A 19,243-nucleotide genomic window follows, 5' to 3' on the forward strand; every position below is an offset into this window, starting at 1 on the left:
GTTATAAAACTGCAGGCTAGAGAAGATCAGTCATGCTTCAGAAGTAGAATTGGAAACTAAATTTGTCAGTGAAGTACTGAGTTAAGTCTCTGCTCTTCTAGAATTAACTAAGGATTTGGATCATCTATTTTAAGAGATCCATTTTGACTGAGGAAATACCGTCTTTTAAGTCTTACAAAGACTTTCACATTTATTGAGGAGTAAATGTGCTATTTGCAGCTGGAATGACCTAAATATTTTTCTAAGTGATGATCTATTCATTTGTTCTTTGATCTGATAAGTCAAACCCTTATTATGTATTAAGTAGTATTATTTCCAGATACCAAATCACTTAAAACATGATTGTTTTTGAGGCAATTGATGTAAAGAGAGCAAAGAACAGAAGTAGGAAAGGGAAAGTTCTATAGATTGCTTCTTTAAGAAACAGTTGAAATATAGAAAGTATAAAGAGCTATCCCAGGCCGGCAGTATAGTTCAGTGGCAGAACATCTGTTTAGCTTGTGTAAGGCCCTGGAGATGATTCCCAGAATCAAAAGAAAAAAGAAATTATCCTATTATCCTGATCATTCCATGGAAAACCAAAACCCATTACCAGTGGGCTATATTAGATTTCTATTACTACATGACAAATTACCCATTTTAATAACTTAAACAATAAATTTTTTATTGTACCATAGTTTTTGTAATTTGGGAGTGGCTTCACTGAGTGATTTGGGCCCAAAGGTCTCTCATGAGGTCACAGCCAAGCTGTCAGTTTGGAATATAGTCTCATAGGAAGATTTGACTGGTAGAGAGTTTTTCCGGAACTTACTGATGTGTGTGTTCGCAGGTTTCCATTTTGCCATGATTACTGACTGGAGATTTCAGTTCCCTACTCTGCTGGCATCTTTATCTGCTTAGTGAGCAGCCTCAAAAATACTTTTTGCTTCTAAAAGAAATAATGTTAGATGGAAGTCACAGTTCATTATTAATTAATATTGAAAGTGATATGTAATTACTTTTGTTTTATTCTATTCATTAAAAATGAACAGTTAAATTTAGTCAATATTAGGTCATAGTATTGAAGTTTCATTAATAGGAGGGAAGAAAGACAAGGAATTTGAGGGCACATTTTTGTTTTTAAAAGTATCACATAGAAATCTCCAAGGAGAAGCAGCACAACACCCTTTGACTCAAATACTATTGTACTTGGGACTCTGATGTTGAATCTTATATGCATATATAAAATTCACCCATAGTTTCTAAATGGGAGAATTATGATTCCAATTGTGATGTGACTGACTCCTAGTTATATATTCTTAACTATGTAATGATACAAACTACAAGACAAAAAGCCCTTTGATGGGGACTCATCAATAACCATTAGATGAGAAAACTAATTTTATATCAAACATGAACTTCTCTGGTTGTAAGAAAAAAGAGTATAAAAGGGAGAGGTAGAGAAGGTGTCATGAAATTGACATTTAGAATTTCAGAGACATTGGAAATGTGTTTAAATTTTCCCTCAAACCAGAAGCCTCTACGGTACACCATCTCAGGGGCACCTAACATCAGTCTGAACATCTCCAGTAGTGAAGGCACACTGTCTGACAGGCAGACCAAAATGGTTTAGGTCAGTCATCTCTCATTTTGTTTTAATTACTCTCATAGTCATAATCTGCCTCTCTCCAACTTGGTCTCAATTTTATACCAGTTTTTAACTAGCCATTATCTCTAATCAGCCAGCATCTGCATCCACTCAATATATATTTTTAAGTTGTAATTTCCTAGAAATCAATTTTATTTCCCTCTTCTCAAGGTTCAGATCAATAATCATTAACTGGAATCATTTCACTTTATGACATCATTAAATTTACCAAATTAACTAATCAAATAGATGGAACCAACATAACAAATAAGCAGTTTCACAAACAACTCTGTGCTAGCTGCAACTTGAATATTCATGTCAAAGTGCAAACTCAACAGCAGACTGTAGCTCTATATAACAGAAAGGTAGGCACATTATTTCATGAAACTTCCATTCTTACCATAACACAGAGGATGCTATTATGGTCTCCATGGTATCCGTGTGGGAAAAAAGGGCTAAGTGTAGCTGCAGAAGTGCAGTGTATCACATCAGACAGTACACAAGGTTGATTAGTCCTGTTATTGATGATTTTAACATTTTTCATTGGATTGCTGTTTTGTGTCAGATTTCTTCACAGGAAAGTTAATTAATTTGTATGTTATTTATCAATTAATAAATAATGCTCATGGGAAGTTACTCTGATATTATTTGAATTCATCTTTCTCATCAATCTTCCACACACCCATTGATGACATTTGTCTGAAGCAGTTATCACTATGCTGATTATCAAATAAAGGTCTCCTAATTCCATCATGCATTTTAGGTTTAATAGTTGGCATGGCAGCTTTCCCTTCTCCCCAATTTAAATATGTATCAATTTATGTTTTTACATTAGTATGGTCTCATGAATTCTTGTTTTTACTCAAAACATGTTATTATTATTACTTATTTCTATCCCAGACTTGGTCAGTGGGACCTACTTCAGACTGATTCCTGTGTCCTTTTTACATGTTCCTTGAGGACTTCCTACACAACAAGAAATTCCCAGATCTTCTGTGTTTACCCTGTTTCAGGTGTAGAGTCAGCCATTTCTCTTAAGGAAGATCTAGGTTTTTTTGTATTAACAAACAAAAGTATGTGGTCACTGTGTGTTCTCTTTGTGACTAGGGTATTTGTATATTGATGCCCTTTTACGAGAATAAGACGTGAAGTATGTGTATGCATATATCATATATTCATCTGTGTATTTCTATATTTTAACAATAAGTAGAGCTATATCACATTGAATCATTGTTTACACTGATTCTTCCAATTGCATTCCAACATAATCTCCCCTTTCCATATCCATAACTCACATTTTCAACAATACTGTTCTGTTTTCCTTAATGAATTTCCTCATTTGTTCAGTTATACCTGTGTGTTATCAAATTCTTCATCATGATAGCAGAAAGCTGAGTTCTAGACTCTCTGTTTTCCATACTGGGTATGCTGACTGCAAACTCACAAAGGAAGATGAAAAAGCAGAACAAGAAAATTGTGGGAGAATGTAGGAAGAATGATAAAGAAGAAAGTGCCTTCAAGAATGGTCAGCCCCAGAATCCCGTCTATCTGCACTGATATACTGGCTCATAGCTGGGTCCGTAATTGCCATTGCCTACTTCCCTAATGTTGTGTATTCCAGCTGAAAGCTGGATATTCAGATAGGAGAGGGGAAGGAGAAAAAAGAATGTACCAGTTAGAAACATTGATTCTAGACATGCAACATCCATTGTACCCGCGTGTTATCCTAAAATAGGCCCTGCCATGTTGTCTGCTATCCTCACTGGGCATACCAGCCCAATTCTCAGCTATTCTACTAGTTCAATTACTTTTTGCTTAATGTTGCCACTAGCTGTCTCTTCTTCCTGTGTACACAGAAATGGTCTGTAGGCCAGCCTCCTTATGAGCTAACTGGGGCCAAATGATGGAGTTGTAACCATTGGAATGTAAGTAGAGGGATACGTGTCATTCCTGGACCAAGGTTTGAGGGAAAATCTATGCCACATTCACCTTCAAGTTCCTCTTCTGTCTGCTGTTTGAAATACCTATAAAAAATTAGAGAAGGTCAGGGCTACAGGATGGAAGAAGCAGGCATTTGGGAGTTACAACATGTGAAAAAGAGCAACCCATTTTGACCTGTTTGACAGTGAAAAAGAATAATGTTCGGGCCATATTCATTGGTTTTTCACCAGTAGATTCAACCAGCCACTGATCAAAAATATTAGAAAATAGTGTCTGTGCTGAACATGTACAGACTATTTTTCTTGCCATTGTTCCCCAAACAATACAGCATTACAATGATTCATATAGCATTTACATTGTTTAGATATCTTCAGCAACCTACTGATGATTTAAAATATGACCTTTCACTTTAAGCCTGAGTTTGTCTCAAGATTAAGAAGTTATCTTACCTCCTGGATTGTCCTATACTTCCTAGGATGCGTCTACCACATTATGCTGGAGTTTCACTTAAAAATCTAATTTTTTGTTCATCTATCTAAAAACATGCAATGGCTACCTACCCACAAATAAAAGAGGAATTTAAAATTTCTTGACATAGAGTGCAGGTCTTTAAATTATCTGCCTCCTGCCTATTCATTTTTTAAGTTTAGTTTTTATTGTTTAAGTACATAATTCAGTAGTTCATAAAATATTGACACAATTTGCAATAATTACCACTAACTTTAGAACATTTTCGTTATCCCAAAAGGAAACCTTACCCATTAGCTTGCATTCACCCTACTCCCTAGAAACCATTAATCTACTTTCTGTCTCTGTAGAGTTGCCTATTCTGGACATTGCATATAAATGGAATTACATAAAATGTCCCTGCTGGTTTCTAAACCTTCTCTCTTTCATAACTGTCTCTCATATACTTTACTCCATCTGTGCAGGTCTATAAAATACTGTATTAATTATGATATAGATTAACATATTCAAATCTAACAACATCCTTAAGAAGACTATATATCTACATCTCTATCTATCTATCCATCTATCTGTCATCTATTTTTGTCTTCATGTAAAAAGCCTGTACTGTTTTTTCCCCCCACATAAAAGCTGTCATTAAGTAGTTTGGGGTCCATACTCTTTCTATCCTGCTGTTCTAATACATAGCTGGCTTCCTGTCATAAACAAATTCCAATTCCAAGGAAGGCTATACCCAACCATTATTCTCATGCATATTTATTGACCATTGATTTGTTGTTCTTAGGAGTCTTCCTCACTTTTCCCTCTATGCTGTGTAATCCTCTCAGTGACCTTGGTAGGTAGGAAATGTCCTTCATCCCTATCTCCCTGGGTGGCATCTTCCATATCCACTGAATTTCCTTTGTGCCTCTGGCCTCACACAGATAGTCCCTACTTGCATCATTCATTTCTCACCAGGTAGATGGCTATTGATGGGGTCTTTTAGTTTTTGGACTACTCCTGTTATACCTCTATCCCTATGACTGGTAGAGATGTCCTTTTATTCTTTATCTTTAATTGATAAAGGACTGTTTAGTTTATCTATTTCTTCTATGAGTTTTAATTGTTTGTGACTTGAGGAATTGAACTTCTCAGATATTCTGTCACTCAGAAACACATTCATTCTATTAAAGAAAACCTTCTGTTTCAAGCACTTAGATTGGTCTTTGTGGCTAATAGAGGGTACGACATTGAATTCTACAAATTAGTTTTGAACTGTGTTAGCCTAGCTGAATGGCTACTGTTAACTTTAACAGATGTTGAATAGGACTAGTGCCTTCATAAGAAGACAGCGGATGTCTGCTAGCCCTTGGAAATGTGAGGAAACAGTGGGAAGACTGCAACCTTGGAAGAGGACCCTCCCCAAGACTACCGTACTGCCAGCCTGATCTGAGACTTCTAGCTCCAGAACTGTGAAAAATAACTTTCTGCAGTTTATTAGTCACCAAATCCATGGTACTGTGCTATGGCAGCCTGAACTAAGATAAGATAAGTAGGTTTCTTACAGGTTGCATATAATTATATGCCCTAGTCTTTTATTCAATGTGACAATATTTTAACTGGTGTTTTTGAATGCTGATACTGATATTTTTGGATTAAAATCTACGAGGTACCTTGTTTTTGTTTGATGTATTTTGGTTCATTTTTTTTGTTTTCTGTTTTTTTGTGACTACTCAGGTTAATTGAGCATTAAAAAATCATTCTCAATTTTAACTTTCAGCACTTTAAAGATGTTACTCTATTTTCTTCTAGTTTGCCTAATTTTTGAAGAAAAATCTTTTATAATTCCTATTATTTTTCTATATTTAATTTGATTGTATTATTTGACTGTCTTAAAGAACTTCTCTTTGTCTTCTGTTCTCAGTAGTTTGAATATGAAGTTTGAATATCTGTGCCTAGATATGCAGTTTTTTATTTGGTAGTACTAGAGTTTTGAACTCAGTGCTTCACACTTGCTAGGCAGGTGCTCTACCATTTGAGCCACACCTCCAACCATTTTTGCTCTGGTTATATTGGAAATAGGGAGGGTCTTTCTTTTTGTCCAGGTCAGCTTGGACCCTCCTATATCATGCTTCAATCTATAGGTGAGATTATAAGTACATACTACCACAACCAGCTTTATTCTGATCAGATGGGGTCTCACCCACTTCTTTTGTCTAGAGTGTCCTGGTATGGCAATCCTTTTAATTTCAGACTGCCACATAGCTAGGATTACAGATGTAAGGTAACAGTGCCCAATTTAGATAGGCTATTTTTAATATTTACTCCGCTTATTGTTCTTTCTTAGATTCATGATTTCTTGTTTATCAATGAATTTGCAAAATTTTTGTTTCATTGCTCCCTGAAGATATCTGCCCATTTGTAGGTTTTGAGCCTATTGGTTGCCCTATGACCACAGAACTTTCTGTTTACCTGGCTTCTTTTTGTTAGACTGGGAGTAGAATATGTTCTAGTTTCCCCAAATCCCTGAAGAAAGTATAGAATTTTAAAGAGTATTAGGCCTGGAAAATTCAAACTTTTAAAAATTCTCTATAAATGCTGATGATCCTCTCTCTCAAAAAACTTAAAAAGCAACTATACTGAAATTATTTGAAGTAATAGGGTAGACAGGTAACACCCTTGATTTGAGTTTTGCTACTATGGTGGCTCAAATGTCTAGCTAGTAATTTTTAATAAAACATCCTTGGTGCCATACTCTTTTCTTCTGATAAAGTGACTTTTTAGAGCTCCCTAACATTATTTATTCAATCTAAGACATGAAATCAATTCACCTTTCCAATCCAGTAGGCCCCTAGTCCACAACATTCTCAATCAATTTTGATTATGAGCATCATATACAGAGCTCATCCTTTCTCACATTTGTATAGTCTTCGAACAGTGCAAATTGAGTCTTTGCTATAAGATAAAATAAGAACCAGTGCTCACCAATCCTCTAAGTAATTCCAGTCCCTTCCTCTTGATCATACTCTCTCGGGAATGGGTTTGCTTTGCAAGCATTGAGACAAGTATCACCAAATGTTTGCTACAACACCCTGAGAGTTCTCAGCTTTCCAAGATGTGATATCTGTGTCTTCACAGTCTCTCTCATTATCTCAAAGCCATGCTATGTAGTTCATATTCTATCAGTGAATCATTCCATTTAAAAATAGTGAAGGCTAAATAGTTTAGAACATAGGTATACGTGACATAAATTAATACAAATTAATAAATAAATGTGGATTAAAGAAGATATAAAGTCAAATCCCAAGCTAGAAGAGACTCACCAGCACAGTCGTCAGTGATCTAGGGTTTTCAATCCTAATGCTGGGTTATTTCTAGCAGGTTGCTTTTATCCACATGTTCCATGATGGCTCAATCACATAATGATATCCCAGATCAGAGGAGATAAAAGGAAAGGGAGGGTTATGACTTTTCCCTTTGAAACATAATATGGATGTTGCATGCATCAGTTCTGCTCACATTCAATTGTCAAAACTTGTATAAATGGCAATACCTAACTATATAATTGGTAAGGGAGGCTGGAGAAACATAATCTGGATTTTCAGCCACTACTTACCTAGCTAGCGGTAGTTTTATCACTAGTTGAGGGAACAACATAGTGGATATTGGGAAATGCTAAAACCTGTAGCATATATTATGTTATTTAATGTGAGTTTACATTTTTTTGTTATCTCCTTCACTTAAAATGACTATTTCCTTTGATATTCAACCTGTCAACACATTTTGAGTTTGAGCTTGTATATAAGTTCCATTGAGGAGTTTTCACCGAACCACTTCTTTCCCCACAGCAAAGTTATTCTTTTTCCCTTTGCCACACATCAGTGTTCTCTAGATTCTTTAAATTGGACTGCAAGATACTCTAGCGCAGGGAGTATCTATCTTACATAGTTTGATATCCCATGTGTCAGGAAAGGGTCTACTGTGATAAAGGAATATGGTAATGGTGAGGAAGAAATGCATTGTTAAAAGTAGATGAATAAGTTGAAGAATGGATACATTAGACCTGATTGAATTAATATATGAATAAATGAGCGACTGAATAAATGGACAGATGGTTAAGAATTTCAGTATATGGCTTGGTGAGGAAATGAATGGATGCATTGGATAGGTGAGCAGTTTGTTAAATAAATGGGTTGTTTATTGTATACACAAATGGTTAGCTGTGAGTGAGTGAAGGGGTGCATGACAGTGAGAAAATGGAAGGATGAAGAATGGACACATAGATGCATGAATGAATGATTGGATAGAATGATGAAAAGGTGGTTGGATGGATAAATCATTAAATTGATGGGTAAAAGGATGCATAGTGTATCAGTGAGTGCATAGTGAATGGATCCTTTGTGAATAAGTACCTGAAGTGACTCTTTTCCTACCACATTGCCTTGATTTGGGAGATTAAAAAAGCCTGGATTTTTAGCACACTTCAGCCAAATGCTCTCTGATTTTCATTAGTTTCTATGCTTCTCAGGTTCCTCATTTCTAAACTCATTTTATGATAAATGCCTTGTAAGTATTCCCAGGGATAAAATAAGGCATTATGTAATCTGAGTGGCATAAGCATGTCCTCTATAAACAGTAGCTGCTATTAAAACGATCATTCTCGTCAAGTGCTCAGCCCACCGTTTCTTCCTACTGAGCATTTCATGGATTCCTGGATGTGACATGTAAATATGTATGCAATTTTGGCTCTGCCTTCAAGGATCCCCCAGTTAGTCTGTACAGACAGGACATATGTGCCAAACCATTATCACCATTAAAATGAAGGGGATGCTTAGTGCCAGATGAAAATTTATGAGTAACTGAAAAAGGAAAGATCGTGAATAGTTAGGTAAGGCTTGGAATGTTATGTTTGAGTTTGGGAAGTGAAGAGCAGGATTAAATTAGCACAGAGGAGGTGATAACATCTTGCCTATATTTCTCATTAAATTGCAAATTGTCTGAAAGATCTCAAAGGAAAACGAGTAAGTACCAGTAGTTCCACTTATCTGTGAGAAAAATGAGATCTCAAAACACTTGAGTAAATGGCCCAAGGACAGAAGGTGACTTTGACCCTGGCACAGTTGCAAATGGCAACTTCATTTCTTGGCTGCTCTGTCTTCGGTTTTGCCAGTGTTCTTAAAACAAGGGGATAAAAAGGTTCTAGCATTTTTCTGAGGACAACTTGGCTGAGTTATTTTGATAAAAGTAAAGCACTGGAACTGCAGAGGTACTTGACCTTTGTACCCATTTGTTTACACCCCTGTCTGGGTGCAGAGAGCAGTATTCTAAAACAGTGAATTTGCATATGCATCTGTAAATCAAAAGGCCAGTAATATAATTTAGCAGTAATTTAGGCCTCGAAGTCTAACACAATTAAGTTCAAATCCAAAGTAGCAAAGTTAGTGATGTTTTCTTGAATTCATGTACCTTTTCCTGAGGCTGTTTTCTTTCAGTTTCATGGGAGTATGATTATCTGATAACACATTTACCCTGTTTCATCTGGGATACTTTTTCCTGTAGTAGTGTAATCAGAGAGTGGGTGACTCTACCTGAATCTACTTGTGGTTAATTTTACTCACTATGATCCCATAAAATCATTTAATTTTAGATCTATATTGTCATTCACTGGACTCCTTGTGTCTATCTCTACCAACTCTTATCAAAAGTTACCCATAGAAGTTCCAATGACATTCATCACAGAGATTGAAAAATCTACCCTAAAATTCATTTGGAAACACAAAAGACAATGAATAGCCAAGGCAATACTGAACAAAAAGAGCAATGCTGGAGGTATCACAATACCCGACTTCAAAATATACTACAGAGTCATAGCAATAAAAACAGCATGGTACTGCCACAAAAACAGGTATGAAGACCAGTGGAACAGAATAGAGGACCCGGATATGAATCCACACAGCTATGCCAACCTTATTTTTGACAAAGGTGCCAAAAATATACTATGGAGAAAAGACAGCCGTTTCAACAAATGTTGCTGGGAAAAAAATAGCTATCTGCCTGCAGAATACTGAAACTAGATCCATGCCTGTCACTCTGTACTAGTATTAACTCAAAGTGGATTAAGGACCTTAATATCAGATCCAAAACCTTGCTGTTAGTACACAAATGATCAGGGACTACCCTGGAAACAATAGGTATAGGCAAGGACTTCCTCAGTAGAACTGTAGCAGCCCAGCAACTAAGAGAAAGGATGGACAAATGGGACTACATGAAATTAAAAAGCTTCTGCACAACAAAGAAATGGTCTCTAAATTGAAGAGACCACCTGCAGACTGGGAGAAAATACTTGCTAGTTATACATCAGACAAAGGACTGATAACCAGAATATACAGAGAGCTCAAAAAACTAACCCCCGCAAAAAAATCAATGAACCAATAAAGAAATGGGAAACTGAACTAAACAGAACTTTTTCAAAGGAAGAACTCCAAATGGCCAAAAAACGTGTGAAAAAATGCTCACCATACCTGGCCATAAAGGAAATACAAATCAAAACCACACTAAGATTCCACCTCACCTCTGTTAGAATGGCTACCATCAAAAACATTACCACCAACAAATGCTGATGAGGATGTAGGAAAAAGGAACCCTTATACACTGCTGGTGGGAATGTAAGCTAGTACAACCACTTTGGAAAACAATATGGAGACGCCTTAAAAAACTAAACAAAGATCTGCCATGATCTAGCAATACCACTCCTAGGGATATACCTGAAGGAATGTGTCTCAAGTTATTACAAAAACACCTGCACACCCATATTTATTGCAGCACTATTTATAGTAGCCAAGCTATGGAAACAGCCAAGATGTCCCACAAACAATGAATTGCTCAAGAAAATGTGGTATTTATACACAATGGAATTTTACTCAGCCACAAAGACTGAAATTTTGTCATTCACAAGTAAATGGATGGAAGGAGAGAACATCATCTTAAGCGAAGTTAGGCTCAGAAGGCCAAAAATCACGTTCTCCCTCATATGCTGATTATAGACCCAAAACAAATGCGGTAATATTGGACATTGGTCACACACTAAGGGGAGCACATGCACGGGAGGAATAGGGAAAGGAAAGGAAACCTAAAACTTGAATGTGGTTGATGTGCTCACTGTAGAGGAGCAAATAAAGTAATCTTAAATTGACAGAGGCCACTATGGGAAAGGAACCAGAAAGTAGCGAAGAGGTCTGGTAGAAACAAACCAATGTGAGCTGCAATACACCAGTGCATGGAAGCAACACTAGGAATCTCTCTGTATAGCTATCTTTATCTCAAGCTATCAAAATCATTATGCCTTTCTTATTTATTATCTCTTATGTCTTTTCTTCAACATAATCGGAGAATTGGGCAGAACAGGTTCTGCCTTGAAGAGGGGAAGGAGGGGTGGTACAAACAATGTATACACTTGTAAGTAAATGTAAAAATGATGAAGTAAAAGGAGAAAAGAAAAACAATACAAGAAGATTGAAAGAATTTTTTGTATCTTATCAGAACACAATGAAGGGAAATTAGAATGGGATAGGGGAATGGGGGATAAAAGACAATGATGAAGGGGATAAATTCAACCATGATATATTGTAAGAAATTTTGTAAATGTCACAATAATAAAAATAAAGTATAAAATATTTTTTAAAAGAGTTATTACTGCTACAAGGTTATAATAGGAATCCAGGGAAAATCAACTTGAATATGTTCAATTCTCATTTTTCTCCAAGTTTTCCTTAGTTTCTGGATATTGTCAGTTTCCTAAATCATCTCCGCATTGTAAGGTCACTGCCAAATTAAGACCACACCACGTATGGAAAGGAAAGATTTATTGGAACCAGGCTGCAGGGTTGTCACTCTCAGGCTCAGAGTGAGGCAGCTTGGCTGAATTGGGTAGTGGGCTTTATAGGAGGGGCCAAGCCATGGGGGAAGGAGAGAGAGTCTGGTCTCTGATTATCTGTGGTCACCAGATGGAACAGGTTGACAGGCCTGACTAGTTGAGTAACTGGAAGTAACTGAGTTGTTTTGCAAGCCAAGAAACAATCAGGCAGGGAGAAACTAGCAGTCATAAATCAGGGGGTCTGGTTTCGGTGCTAGCCTCGGGTCCTTCTGCCCACCCCAAGAATGCCAGGGACCTAACACTCACCTGCACACTTACCCTGCTTCTGCCCATTTCAACACTGCATCCCGTATGATCTTTTAGATTGAAAATTATCTCTTGTATGAAGCATTAGCTAGCAATCAACTTTAGTTAGCAGTTGATGTTTCTTCCTAGAAAATGTTTGCTATGGTCTAAGTGGTTTAGAAAGTCAATCTTAATAAGTCCATAAAGGCTTTCTAATAATTAGCAATATTTCTAATGTGCATACTTCATATGGTTTTTATGCGAATTGGACAGGCTTGTATAAAGTACTTAAAATAGTGTCTGACACATTATACTTGTAATATGTGGTAATTATTGGATATAGCCCCTCCTCTGTTTACAACCTCTCAGACCTTCCCAAACTCATTCATTTCAAATGTAAATTGACCTACATAATCTGATACCTCCTATCTCTGAGTGCATACCCTCCACGCCCCCCTCTCACCCATTTTGCTATGGGAAAATGGTCTCCTTGCTCTTCCTCAAACACACTAAACACAAATTTGCCACCAGATCCTTCACAAATGCCAAAGATTTGTCTGGAACACATTTTACCCCAAGACTCTGCGTCCTCTCACAGAGATGTCCACTCAAGTGTGATCTGGCAAAGAAAGTCTTTGCTGAACACCGTATTTTAAATTGAGCTGAAAATGTGTGGAAAACAAGAAAAAAATCTTTCCAAATTCTAACTGTACAATTTTTTCCTGTCAAGGAGACTTTGTTTGCTTTATGATTTATTCCATCCCATCTCATCTGAACATAGCATAATAGTGTGATTAATAAGAAAACACTGACCTCTTATCACATGTCTCTCCTCCTGGCTAGGAAGTGGCTGTATGTAACACAGAGCCCTGTGTCTCTGGCTGGCACAATCAAGGTCAATGCCTCAATGGTCTCTACACAAAGAGGTGAAACCAGGCACCAGTGGTTTAAGCCTGCAATTCTAGCTACTTGGAAGGCTGAGAAATGGAGGATTGTGGTTGGAGGCCAGCCTGGGCAAATAGTTCATGAGATCCTGTTTTCAAAATAAACAGAGCAAAATGGACTAGAAGTGTGGTCCAAGTGGTAGAGTGCCTGTTGTGCAAGCACAAAGCTCTGAGTTCAAACTCGGTCCCATCAAAAATAAATAAATAAATAAATAAATAAGGTGAAAGTGTGTGTGTATGAGGTGTATAGTCTCTTGATTTGTTTTCAAAATAAGTTATCTCAAACTGCTTTATGTTTTATCATATTTTATTGATCATGTTTACCAATTCATACCTCTAGAACTGTATTTTCTGAGTATACACATTAAAATTTAAAAGCACATAAAAATTAAATAAAAATAAATTTATAAAAATATCATATATCTATGTATATTAAAGCTTATTATTGTATATTTGTACTTTATAATGAGTGTCTGAATATTGAAACTCACATAAGCTGAATAATCATTATCTGCAGAATTTATATGATTTTATAAATTTCTTAGCTGTGTCTGTCTGTAAGACAGTCACTAGTATTTTTCTAAATAAATTTATTTCAATAAAAAATCAATATTTTAAAATTGCTGCAGTCATCTTAAATTTGCATTTTTTATTTGTCAATAACTTCAACTGATTTTTTTCCTGAAGAGTACTAGTTACCAAAATGTGGTTCAGAGATCCATGGGGTTCTCAAAACACTCACAGACTCCAGGAGTTCAATAGTCTATACATTTTCACATAGCACTGGACTATCATGTACCTCTCTCTCTTTCTCTCCCCTCTCTCTCTCTCTCTCTCGAATACATGATTTTCTACAGTCTTCCTGACATATGGCACCACAACAGACTGAATTAGAAGCAGAGATGAAAATCCTACCGTCTTCTACTAAGTCAGAGGCTTTTAGAATTTTTTTAAATGTAAAAAATGCTACCCTTCCAACTAAAAATATTTTTATGGAAATATGCAAACTTTATATAAAATATTCCTGTTGACATATAATAGATTATTATTTAAAATAAATATTTTTTTCTGATATTTAATCTTTAATATGGCAAATATCAGTAGACATTAACCACCTAAAAAAGCTCTTTGGAATATTCAGTAACTTTTAGGAGTGCCAAGGTGCTCTGTGGCCAGAAAGTTTGAGAATCACTGTTGTACACTATAAGCTTTCTGTGAAAATAATTTCACTGAAAATACTAATACATCTTGAAAACATCATAAAAAATGTGGGTGAAGGAAGGGTCAGTCACATGTTATATTGAAGCTTATAAATATTTAAGGCCATGTAATCTTAGAGGAAGTGTATTTTCTGACTTGCTTCAGAATACTTTCTTTAGCAAATCATTTAATAAAACAAAACTTATCCAAGCAGTTGTTTCTATGACAGTTTTTAATTCTTTTAATTGTGTTTTGGCTTTAGTTATTTTTGCATGGAGTCTCATTTTTTGCCCTGGCTAGCCTCAAACTGTGACCCTCCTACCTACAGTTTCCCTCATAGGTTGTGTATGCAGGTGCACAATAACACCTGACCCCTAAAATTCTTTTAATAATTTAATGATATAAATTTCTACATATTCTCAATTTCAAACTTTAGTGGTATAAAATGTAAATTTCCAAACTTAAAAGTAGCAGTCCTAAAAAGACTCACAACTTAAAACATACTAACAGAATTTAAAAGTCAGAATACTCACAGCTAGAGCTTTCTTTTCTCTGCCCTTGTTATTTTTGTAGGATAGATTTCAATACTGGTTTTGTAAGCTTCATATTTATTATTTGCAATTCTGTTAAAAATTTTTAAAAGATAGCTTTTTTGTGTTCCAATCATTAAATGTCATCATAAATTCTCAACTGACTTTGTGTGAAATGCAAACAAAATTTTTATGACTCACCAAATTAATTCAATGTCAAGGAAGGAAATTCAGATTTTTATAAAAGTTGTTCTTCCAAACCTAAAATATGTCTAAATTCTGGAGAGCAGAGAGAAAGGATATACCCCACATGTGGAAGTTTTTCTTATTTTCTTTTTAATTCCACATGAGCTACACCAGAAACATTTTGAAGTTCATTTACCCTTTGAACACATACTTGTGCAGTGACAATTCTAGCTTTTACTTAGATTAGTAGAATATGACAGCTTTTTTGATGTGCTTAAATTGCACGTATACCACAACAAATATTTTGCACAGTGAACTGTTTGCTGTAATAAAAACATTGTTTCTTTTTGACTCTGAGCTCCATCAAAATTTTTCTTTTTATTAGCAGCACCAAAACAATTTTACCTTTAATGTTTATCCTTTTAACCGAATTTCTAATCACATTCCACAGTACTTTCAGGTGTTTTAACTTCAGTGGAAAGTGAAGTATTCAGTAGAAGTTTATTTTAGGAAGTGGATGTAAAAATAATAAGAAGCAGTAAAGATTCTTCTATGAATTGCACCACCAAATGAGTGCAGCTCACCTATTTTAATATCATCGTTTTCATTTTTGTCTACAAAAGATAACTTGAAATGAAAATGAGGAAAGTTAACATAGAACATAGTTATTTGACCTAAATCAAAAGTCATGCACCTTCTGCATCTATGTGTGTGTTGCATCATTGTCTTAGGCACAGCATTGAACTAACACCTGACTTTTGAAAACGGATACCAACTTCTTTTGTAGATTTCTGCCATCCTTTGTTCAGTGATTCAACTGTAACCTCCACATGAGACGGTAAATGTAAATAAGAACATTGGTGTATGCTTGTATTTTTCATCAATGTTTTATACAAATGGAAAGCCAGTATTTAACTTATCCTTAAGCATGCATCTCCGTTTTCTTACAGATCATTAATGCTACAAGTCTCTAAATCAAGCTCTTTACACTTGGCCAAATTCCCTCATTTAATAAATGGGTCCAAAATGAGTGCTTACTGAAAAGTATTACATAATTAGTTTGTGCTGTAAAATAAGCTTCCCCATAGGGGAAGCTTATTTGATTTTCACAATACTGTGAAGTACATACTTTTAGTGTTCTCCATTCTACAGATGGAGAAATAGGCTCAAGAAATGCTTTTACCTTTTCTTTTCACTTTGAGTAATCCTAGTTAATATTTCATTCCTTTGAATATTAAAATTCTGGTTATCTGTGAATAGGTCTCAGTTTTTGTATACAGCATATTATTTTTCAAAAATTCTCAGGCAGGAGTCCAGTAAGGATAGCATTCATAGTATTGAACTAAATTCTCTCCCCTGTTTCTGATACTGTAACCTAGTTAATTCTCAAGTGATAACTGACTATAAATAATGCCAAGCAAGACTTTATGTGTACACTTTATTATAGCAGGTAGGTAAACATTGCTTATTTTGGGAATATACTTTTTTCTACTGTTATATTTCTGTGATAGCTCAATCACCATCATCAATCCTCACATTATTTTGATCCTTTCTCATCCATCTCTGATCTCATCCCTGTAATCTACAACTAAATTCAAGGTCTTGTCAGTTATGGCTTGGAAAAGGTGAAATAACTTTGCAATTTACCTTCTCATTAATCATTTAGTTCTCTAAAATGTATTTTATGAACTGCAACCATATTCTTTGTAAAATAGAAAATCCTACACAGCCCTGTCTGAGTGTATCTTGGATCTCTTTGCCATATTCTGTAGTCTCTGTCCGTATGTCTTCTGCCAAAATGTGCTGCTTACAAATATCTTGCATATGGTTTGCTGAGTATATTGCTTTAATTTGAAACATCTACCTTGCAGTAGTATCACCTGGAAAATCCTCCAAGTCTTACCTTCAAAAGTTCTCACTGTGAGGCCTCTCCAACTCACCCTGACAGAACCATGTCTTTCTCCTTTCACACTAGCAGAGTATTTTTCACATTCCTCAGCCATAGCAGTTTCCATCTTGAATTGCAATTATTATCGATTATTGCAGAATGCTTGTTAAAATCCAAACATTGGTTTCAGTATATTTTATGTATTTGCATACATTAACTTATTTGATTCTCATCATAAATAAGTCCACTTTAGTGCCCCCTCCCTCCATTCTACAGATAAAGAATTATGCTCAAGAAATATTAAAGGAATTACCCAAAGTCAGAGGATTTAGTTGATTCAGCTGGGAAAGAAATGGAAGTCAAACGTCGTGTTTCTACCTGTCATATAATTCTGCTTTGTCTACCATTCTATGAGATGTTGAGAGTGGGAACAGTGTGATATTTGTATCAATCTTTAGTGTAATGGAGTGCCTAACATATAATGAGTGCTTAATAAAAATTTCCTGCATAAGATACTTATTAAGTCACAGTAAAATGTATTTTTTAGAATAATGTTTCTAGGCCACAAATAATTCACTAATTAGGCTAAGCCTACTGTGATAAATGTCACCCATCACTAAGATTTTAAATTTATTCTCTCTCTGCTTTCCTTGGGAATTTTGCTACGGGAATTGCATTCTGAACACTTTAGTCTTTATGTGCAAAGATTGTGAAGGCAAAGTGTTAGGTGATTATTTATTCTGACAAAACTATCAAGCCGAGAGGATCCTCTGCCAACCTGCTACTCTAAGCTTTACACTTTCACATTCTTACTGTTACCTCTGAGTATTATGGGGAATGATTGAATAGAGGTTTGAGTTTCTGATACTGTTCTGTAAAACTAATGATTGAGAGTTAACAAGACAAAATCAACTAACCATATGCTATTTCACAGCTGGGTTTTTTTGGGGGGTTGGGGGGTCTGTGCTAGGATATTGAAATCAGGGCCTTGTGCTTGCCAGGCAGGTGTCCTACCACTTGAGCCATGCCCCAGCTCTTTTTCCTTTGTATATTTTTCAAATAGAGTCTCATGTTTATGCCCAGGTCAGCCTGGATCCTGTTTACATCTCCCATATAGCTGAGGTGCCAGGGTGTACCACCACACCCAGCTTTTTATTGATCGATATGAGTTCTCGCTAACTTTTTTGGCCTTGAATTGTGATCTTCCTAATCTCTACCATTGAAATAGCTAGCATTCTAGCTTTGAGCCACCCTGGCTGACAATGGGATTTTTAAAAAAATATTTTTCTACCGCTTTTATTTACAAATCTCTTTCATTTATAAGAAGGGAGAGATTCAAAGGTCTCCACATCATCATTCAGACAAATACTTATTGCAAAACGTGATAACAAGGCCAGAATTGCTAAGAAAATTCTGAAAAGAAAGTGATCAATTCTTATTTATTTATTTGTTACATTGGGGATTGAACCTAGATCTTTATGCTTGCTAAGCAAGCATTCTACCACTTGACTGAGCCCCCTTGCTCTTTGGTTATTATTTTGTTTCTTGAGACAGGATTTTGCTACTTTTCCTGGCTGGCCTCAAACTCTCCACCCTCTTGCCTCCACCTCCTGAGTAGCTGGAATAACAGGCTTGCACACCACACCTGCCTGGGGGTGATGAATTCTGATGAGAATAAAACTGTGTGTAATGGTCTGAATACTACAAACATAAGATTTAGTAGGTGGAAAGCTGAGAAGAACACTAAGATAATACCAACACAATGACAGAGAAGCAAGAAAGTTCAGGGTGAATTTGGGACATGGAGAAGAAAAAGGTGTGATTTGTGTGTAGGTGAAAGGTTAAGAATTTTGATAGAAAAATAGAGATAATTAAGCTGAATTTGAAGGTAAAGAAAAATGGCAAAATAATTTTTACAGACTGGGGAACCGCAGAATTTTGCTAGTTTCATAATTATATGTATCATATATTTATCAAAAGATAACATACATACTTTATAAAATTTAATGATTTGCAGGACATTGCAATAAAAATTCACTATTGCCATTCTATTGCTGTTAAAGCTGAATATTTGGCATTTTTCAGTGTCGTCATTTATATACAGCACTGTTTAATGTACAATTCTGAAACATACATTGTATTTTCCAAACTATTTTGTGTGACAGAGTAGAAAGGACTTTCTCCATCCATTGTACTCTTGGAGATTGATAATATTGGGTTCCTTTTAGTTGGTTAACTGAACAAGTTATTCAATTTATGTTATGTTTTGTTTACATCCATATAAATCAATACAGTTATTTGCTTGTTGACTTTTTGTTATTG

At 35.7% G+C, this 19,243-nt stretch overlaps 1 protein-coding gene across 5 annotated transcripts in view; it reads left to right on the forward strand.

Moving 5' to 3' along the window:
* Positions 1-19,243, forward strand: part of Grm5 (glutamate metabotropic receptor 5) — a 479,762-nt gene that overhangs the window by 87,165 nt on the left and 373,354 nt on the right. The gene's annotated exons all lie outside the window — the stretch shown is intronic.

This window comes from Castor canadensis, chromosome 1, assembly GCF_047511655.1.
Source record: "Castor canadensis chromosome 1, mCasCan1.hap1v2, whole genome shotgun sequence".
Lineage (NCBI taxonomy): Eukaryota > Metazoa > Chordata > Mammalia > Rodentia > Castoridae > Castor > Castor canadensis.